Source organism: Haliotis cracherodii, unplaced genomic scaffold (assembly GCF_022045235.1).
Source record: "Haliotis cracherodii isolate W230 unplaced genomic scaffold, xgHalCrac1.p SCAF_13, whole genome shotgun sequence".
NCBI lineage: Eukaryota > Metazoa > Mollusca > Gastropoda > Lepetellida > Haliotidae > Haliotis > Haliotis cracherodii.
The window spans coordinates 21674984-21681502 of record NW_027266268.1 but is presented as its reverse complement, the minus strand read 5'-3'; positions in this window follow the sequence as shown (position 1 = coordinate 21681502).

Here is a 6519-nt window from a genome sequence, read left to right as displayed (position 1 = left end):
GCCAATCGAACACCTCTGGGATGAACTCGATCAACGTGTACGTCAACGTCAGAACACGCCGCAGACACTCCAACAACTGGTTATAAGCAGAATGGCGCAGAATTCCGCAGGGCAGAATTCGTACACTTATCCAGTCAGTGCCGAGGAGATGCAGAGCCGTGATTGCTGCCTGGGGCGGTCACAATAGATACTGAGTTCAGCGCAACCTTGTGACCTTATGTGACATGACATTGAACAGTTTTCAATGCCTTTGTACAACGACAACATGTTACTATCGAGCTCCAAAATTTCATATTTGTATCTATGATATGAAATTAAATATATCGACTTTCTATTTTTGAACAGTGTATGTTAAAACAATACATATGACTTCGCAAACAACGGAAACAATGGAAAAATTGTTATAATGGCTCGGAAAGAACTACTTACATATTTTCAACTTTATGCATGCCCGTATGGGTAATATTTAGAATAATCTACCTGTACTCGAAACTCGGAATTACAGATTATCTACCCCGAGTAAATGAATGGTGTTAATCCCGATCCATAGGCTGCGGACTTCATCCTTCATAAACGAGGGAGTTTCGAGTAGGTTATTTTACAAATTTTCATTTACATTTTAAGAAGAAAGACAAAGAAAAACGTATGGAATGTCAACCCTACAGAGAAATGTCACAATGGGCAGCCTATTGTTCAGATGACGTAATATCAATTTTTGACGTCATGAACACTGAATGACGTCATATCGTATTTTCTCAACAGCAAAGCACTGTGCCATATGGCTTCAATTGACCAGTCAGCTTTGCGAATCGCTAAGATGCACATACCGGAATGTTATTACACCCATCTCATTCTACCCTTACGGGTAATAATAAAAAAATACGTGAGTGCCAGGATCCAATATTTATGGGTGAGAATTTCAACATCGTCATGTTAATGATCCTTCGTCTGTTAGCATTGAACTTACACTCTTGGGTTTCACCCAGGTGTTAATAGGTTACGGGTATTCCAGTCGGCTAAGATGTGGCTGTACGATCCTAGAGTGTACCAGAAACCTAAATGATCGTAAGTTCTTATCCCGGTTCACCCTGATACTGTTTCTAGGTTTGTCAGCACCATAGTCAACATAATCAAGGCAAATCATGGATTCAATCAAACGATGACCGAGTCCTCTTTCTCTGGCCATGGTTCTTGGTAGAGAGGATCTTGGTCTAATCCAAGCCAATGGGTGAGTGAGTGGCTTAAAATTTAAAGTCACATCGGCAGTAGTTCAGCCATATCGTGGCTAGAATAAGTTTTGCCTTAGAATATATCAATCATGGACAGTATAATAACCAGATTATCACAGATTTGTATATGTAAAACAGGGATTAGAGCATTGCAGAGTGAATGATGTGGTCTGACATACCCTCCACCCAATGATCAGACTTATCCAATCCACTGCTGGAGAAAGAGGAAGCTGAAGAAACCATCCACATTACACCATCATACATTCAACATGAACAACATTCTCCGATTCTGACCTCATGTCAACACCATTCAAATCAAATAATTACCAGGATTACTGGGATTTTATCGAAAAATATATATTGTCTCAGACATTTCTTAAAAAATGATTATGCTTCAGACTGCTAAAGAAAAAGAAAGTGTCTGTCACATAACATTCAAGTGTTTTTTCCAACAAAATATTTACCGTCATAGTTTTAATAAAAAAGCGATCTGGTTTTGCAGCTGTAGCTGAAAAATATCTAATCTCCAGACACGATTCCAGCTCCCCCAGAATATAAAATGATCGGTCCTTTATTTATGTTTCCATGTTGAGAGGAGCATCATTGTTGTACATTATGCAGCTCTCCTGCTGTGAAAAACGGATTTCAATCCTGCTTTATGTACACAGAACATTAGTAGTCAAATTTGCCATTTTTTACAAGAAAACACCCCTTCCTTCAATGGCGGATTAAGTTGAATGTTTTATAAAATATAGATTTGATAAAACTATAGCAATTAAGACAGAGTCAATACAAACGCCAAAAGAAACGCTAACCATAGCAACATATAAAGAAGTATGTACGTTAAGAAGAGATGTTTCCAATGTGTACCACTTAATGACAAAACTAACAAGCCATCAAGTATTACAACAGAGTGTCTTATTCTTATCACGAAACTGTACACGCTGATCCTGCATGAGACAAATGATGCATTTCGAGTTTTGAATCTATGACGTCACATGTCAGAAGGGAAAATTCCAATATATACAAAATATACAATTTTATATATTTGGTATTTCCAAAAATATACAATTTTGTATATGTAGGTAGATTTTACCTCTACTTCATTCAGTTTCATTCCACTGCAGACATTAATTCTCACAATATGTGGTTGCTATTGAAAATATAACTAATAATACCGTACATTATTACTGTATGTGACAATAATATTTTAAAACTATTTTCATTATGACAAATCTATTTGGAGTGTTATGAAAACATTTGTATTTATTTATGTTGACAGCGTCTTACATAATAAAGAAATAGAACATTTGAGCAGACTTTTGTAACAGTTAGATCAATAATATATATAACAAGTGCGCCACCTGTTTACAAATAAGAGGATCTATACATACAAGTAGTTCAGAGTAGTTTTAATCAATGACGGTGAAATAAATATATCATGAATACCGGCAAATATGAATGTATACAATGTAATATATATGTTATGGTATGGTGATTCTAAATCTAAAATAATGCGTGATATTGTTTTGACGAACAGTTGTATGCACTGTCCAATGTGATATTCCTACTTAAGTGTATAAAAAGGATGTTCGTTTAGTCAATTGACATGTGTTCATTTTAAACAAGGATAACTGTGACAGGACTACTAAGTTTGTCATCTGGTATAATGCACGTCCTCGATTAGCATAATTAGAACAGAGTATATGCGGATTCCAGTTAGCCAAGGCAGCCAGCATCAGTGGAGACTGTGAGCAGCTGGAGAAGAGGCGAGCAACTCAATGTGATTCATGAATTTGTGGAATTTTAATAAATAACCGAACGCCTGTCAAAAAAATGCATTCGAACAAAGAACACACAGAATCGCAGATTTTTCTATCGTACATTTGAGGGTGAACGCGTGTGATGCGTTCATGAGCATCTGTTCACACAACATACCAGTATGTTCGTTTGTGCATCGAAGCAATCTAATATCTCTTGAATATGAGTAATTCTTCATATATTATCAACATGTATGGTATTCGCGATTCTTTTGGCTGTGAGTATATTTAAAATTAACCTTACCTTGAATCTAGACTGGCACAAAATGGAAACTTTACAGTTACAATGAATTATATCTAATTCAAAGATAAACGACCTTTTGATAAACGTGATCTAACACTGATGGTTTTTGTCAATGTTAGTACATGTGTTTTCCTGCCTTTTTTTACTCCAGAGGATTCATAATATGATTGTGAAACGCTTACACATTTCAATGTTGATTGATAAATTAGATAACTTCAAACGTTTTACACTCGTGCGAAACATATGCAGAAGGAATATCTAGAATGATAGACATGACATCTTTGTAGAATATCTTACATTATCATATTTGAGCCACCTGCAACAGAAATAATATAGAGTCTCAGTAAACCTATAAATGAAAGATACTGCACGCGACGTTAAATATTAAAAGGCCATAGGCCTATAGTACATATCTTTAGGGATAGTGGATGGACATATTCATTACTATTTCTTTAAGTCACTCATCTTATCATTTCTAAATTTCATTGCATTTCATTATATACGCAGTCAAAGGCTTCAGTACATTGATATTTGTAGAAGACATTAATTCATTAAACTTATATATATTGGAAATTGGTACATTGATGGGTGTAGGTATATGATTCGTTAATCTGGTAAAATGGACAAATGATGAGAACAAAATGATACTCATTCTCTATCAGCTGTAGATTACACATTTTACATAATCTAATTTCTTTTGGAATTTTGAAATATCTTCCCCTTTCAATATTTAGTTCATGTGATGAACATCTGTATCTAGAAAATGCAATTCTATATTTGTACAAGAGTGGTTTCAAAAGATATTCTGCAGTTATAAAATGTATTTTATACAAATTAAAGAAGTGACATTTTGACGATAAAGCTAACAAACAATACCACTTTTGTATGTCAAATCTATGAGCCTTTGTGTACACAATTTCACCAAATGTTAAGGACAATCTACATTTTGACATTGCCAAGCATAACCAAAGCCTAAATCATTAATGAGCTTTTTAACTGAAGAAACTCAGTTTTGCTTTCCATTTTTGTCATACAATACCATCATTTCATAAGACTTTTTTGGGTTCCTAATCATTTGGCATCCGCCTTAACAAGTACCTTATGACTTTGATTTGTGCATTTATATAAAATGGAAACCTACCACATTCACCATATACAACTACATTGGGGGTGTTTATCTTTACTCCTACATATCTTTTGCATGCATGTACATGCATCCTTTTAATCAATTCTAGCTGATGTACTCACCAAACCTCAGCCCCATACAGTAGAATTGGCTTTATTTTCGTGTCAATAATTTAAAAAAAATAGATTAAAATTTACACCTTCAATAGACCTGACCAATAGTATCCCGTAGAGAATTTTCTTTGCTTGTGTTGCAGCCTGCATTGAATGAAACTTCCAAGATAATGTGATAGAAAAATGTACTCCAAAATATTTATAACTACGTCCAGATAACTGTCTTTGTTCAACCATTTCGCCCTTTTCTGATAACATACCGCCGTTTTTAAATACAATAACATTGGTCTTTTTGTGTTGATACTAACACCAAATTGTTCACAAAATCCAGCACATTTATCTGACTTTGAAGTCCGGGTACAGTACTCGAAAGCATTACGACATCATCGGCAAACAGAAGCAAAAATATTTTAACAATATCCATTACTTCTTACACAAGCCTTTACTTGTTTATAGATACTTGAAAACAGTTTCAACATCTTGCTGTTTACTCTTCGTAATTTAAGCAAGGCACAAATTCTATCACGGTTAACTGAGTCAAATGCTTTAGAAAAATCTGCAAAAAGCGCATAAAGTTTCCCTCCTTTACTCGATAAATAATGTTGAATTAAGGAATGCAACACAAAAATGTTGTCTATAGTTGAGTACCCCTCTCTAAAACCAGCTTGTGCCTCAATGATTCAGCCCAAAATACTAATCTTCTATTAATGATACCTAAGAATGTTTTACTCAGTATGCTTAATAATGTGATGCCTATGTAGTTATTGGTATCATTTACATTAACTTGTTTGTGAAGAGGAATAATAATGCCCACTGAACAATCTTTGGGAAAATTGGAGTTTTCAAAAATAGCATTAAACAACTTCTAAATATCGGAAAATTATATCTGATGAGTTTTTAAAAAACTCGGGTATTACGTTGTCAATGCCAGGCGACTTTTCATTTTTCAATCTTTGTATACTTGAAGTGATTTCTTCTCTTGAAATAGGAAAATCTAATATATCAGCTACTAAAATAGCCTCCTCACTGTCTATTTCGATGTCGTCCTGCAAATCTTCACTGTTGTTGTCAAATGAAAATAAGTCTCTAAAATATTTATACCAGGTATCTATCTATGTTTATGTTTCGTATATAAACCTGTCTTTTAACATTCAAGTATTTCCAGCCTGATTGTAAATTGATAAGGGTACTGCATCTTTAGTTTTCCTAAATATATTTAAGCACCTATATCTTTTTGAGGAATTCACACTCAATATCAAACCATTTCTTATCTGTTATACTTTGACCAACTTTCCTTCTCATATACATACCAATGCTTCAACCAAACATTGCACACTTTCATTGATGTCGTTTAATGCCACTTCCATTGATCTGTGAAGTAATTCTTGCACAGTATCAGAGTAAAATACATCATAAAATTGCTCGTTCTTATCATTGTCCCATACATACTTGAAACAATCACCTGCATTATTAGGTATTGCGTATCATGGAGTGCTAACAATATCCCTATCAAAAGTTGAGTAGTGTCGACCATCATCTCATAAGTGAGGGTATGACTGAGCCATTGTGACTGAACCATCAATTTTCATGGGACGAAATATTATAAAACGTTGATCCGGTAAAGGAGTACGGTTTATTTGGAATCCATGTAACACAAAAGGATGCATGCACTTTAGTTAGTGATTTAGAATAAATCACAAATAATGTATTATATTCAAATGAGAAACAATACTTCTTTACACATATAAAAAGTACATTTTAAGCTGTAGCTGTAGGATCACGAGGAGTACATGTGGGTTAATGCGTCCCGCGTTAGGTTTTATACCAGGTATAAAACCTAAAACCCAACTAGGGACGCAAAAATCCCTCTGTGACCCTCATGGTCCTGCTGCATCGAACTTAGTTTAATATGGTATTGTAAAATACTTCAAACAAATTCAAAATTGATAGGAAACAAATGTTCGATTGATCTGAGGATAACTTACGC